The sequence below is a fragment of the Cebus imitator genome, unplaced genomic scaffold (assembly GCF_001604975.1).
Source record: "Cebus imitator isolate Cc_AM_T3 unplaced genomic scaffold, Cebus_imitator-1.0 Scaffold4, whole genome shotgun sequence".
In the NCBI taxonomy this organism is placed as follows: domain Eukaryota; kingdom Metazoa; phylum Chordata; class Mammalia; order Primates; family Cebidae; genus Cebus; species Cebus imitator.
Genome location: NW_016107319.1, coordinates 10,083,532 through 10,086,026, shown reverse-complemented (window position 1 = coordinate 10,086,026; position 2,495 = coordinate 10,083,532).

Here is a 2,495-nt window from a genome sequence, read left to right as displayed (position 1 = left end):
TGGTCTATTCTTTATCATAGTGGTCAGCTTGGTTATTTCTCTAATTATTTGTTTCCCCTTTTGTTGGGACAAGACTGTACATTTTAACCCATTGCTATTCCTTCCTAAGGAGAAATATTCTTTCTTGTCTGGTTTGGTTTGGGCTTGACTATGTGACTTTGTTTGACCAATCATATTTGAGCAAATGTAATAAATGCCATTAAATGGTTGGCTATAACACTGTTTTCCATCTACTATGAGAATTACATGTTCCAAGCAGGGCTGCTTCTCTAGCCTGGGTCTGAGAATGAGAAGTTGTGTGGAATAGAGTCACAGCCAACCTGCAGCCTACGTGTAATGCGTATACTAAAGGAATCTTTATTTCATAAGCCACAGAGACTGGGGGATCATTTGTTATTAAAGCAAAGTTGACTAATAAGAAAAAATTGGTACCAGGAGTGTAATGCTGTATAACAAAAAACCCTAAAAGTTATAGCATTAGCTCCTGGCTAGTGAGTAACAAGGAAACTTTAATTAAAGACACACAAAAATGCCAATCTATGATGTGGAGTAGTGAACATTTAACTGCTGTCCACAAAAATTTGAAGGCAGATACAGTAATATATGAATATACTTGTGATTAAAATATAGGAAAACAGAATGTAACAAGAGTGCCATGGTTGTTATTAGATGCATTTAACAAGAAACTGTAAAGAAGAGATGAGCTCAAAAAAGAACTGACCAAAGATAAGGAAAAGAAAAGAAAAATTCGGAAATGTTGAGATTTCTAGGGTTGAAAACATGAAAATATTTTTTTATCCAACAGTAGAAGAAAAAATTTAGACATCCTCTGAGCAACAAATGCCAGCTAAAACTTAACTTTCAAACAAGAATCAATTGAGAGGTGTGGCAACCACATCATTTGTTAAAATCTCCAAAAGGATGATTCTTCCTCCAAAATAAATCCTTTCATCTGGACAGATAGCTTGGGAAAAGGAGATGATGAGGGCATGTCTATTCTATAAAACACTGATAAGTTTGTTAGATAGAGGATCTTGACAAAAATTGTTGTCATGGCTTTCGGCACATTGTCTTAGTCCATTTTGTGTTGCTATAACAGAATTCCATATTGGGTAATTCATAAACAATCAAAGTTTATTTGGTTCTGGAGGTTGGGAAGTCCAGCGTCAAGGGGCTGCATCTGGTAAGGGCCTTCTTGCTCTGTCATCCCATGGTGGAAGATTGAAGGGCAAAAGAGCACAAAAGACACTGGAAAGCAGTTGAACTTTTGGTGGGAACCTATATTCAAGATAACTAACCCACATTAATCCATTAATGAGGGAAAAGCCCTCACTATCTAAGCATAACCTAAAGGCCCCATTTCTCAACACTGTTCCATTAAGGATTAAGTTTCCAACACATGAACTTTGGGGATGTGTGTGTGCATGTGCATGTATGTGTGTGTGTGTGTGTGTTGTGTCTATGAGGACAGAGAGAGAGAGAGAGCTGTTCAATACAAAAGCAAACTTTTGGGTTCCCAATGGTCAATAGGCAGGAAGCAGGCAAGTAAGATGCTCAGCCACAAAGGACAGCATGTTCTACAGTGACCTCTTTAGATGTAGCCAAAGAGGATAACAAAAAAATAAAGACCTCACAAAGGGTAGAGCCAAGAAATAAATAGACTGCAGAACTACTTCCGGGAAGAACTGGAGTCCAATCAAGGACCATTTTCTCCACACAGAAGAAGAAGCCTTTGTAACATTTGCCTAGGAAGATTTTAGATAAGTGACTGCCATGCATCCTCAACTCTCCTTTCTAAAGAGTGTTTGTTACTATTATCTTGTTCCTGAGCCACTATTATATCTTGGGTGTATAACTTGTGTTTTAGTCCAGGTGTTTCTGAAGAAAGAGTAGAGATATCCAGACCTGAAATAGAGACTATCAAGAAATACTGGACTTCAAACATACTTTCACAGCTGGATGGAATTTCACATGTGAAGAGGAGGAGAGTAACTTCATGATTCCAAGGGTGAACAATAGCAGATGATATTGTTGTCCTTTTCTATTTATTCTCCTCCTCCTTCAGAGGCGATTACTCATTCTCACCCAGGGAATTCTCACCTAGGTTGTTGTAACTCTCTCCACCTCACCCTGCTACCATAGGAGGGGTATATATTGTGAACATAAGCAAAGACCACCCAAATGAAACAAACAGAAGCTATTTATTCAGAATTTGCTATTAGCAAGGGAGTCAGCCACTATCACTTACACTTACTAGAGATTCAATCAGGCAGGAGAATGGGAAAATTTATAGTGAAAACTATAGGGAAGACTTCAAGTGTGTTCTGATTGGAGGATGTTAGCATGGGAAAGCTGCTGAGCCAAGGGGTAACAACTAGGTGCACCAAACTTAAATTGCTTCACTTGTTTTTAGTCACTTGTTTTTAGTTGATTTTAAACCCATATAGCTAAAAGTCACATAGCTAAACAATATATATCTAAATTCCCACTGCCTT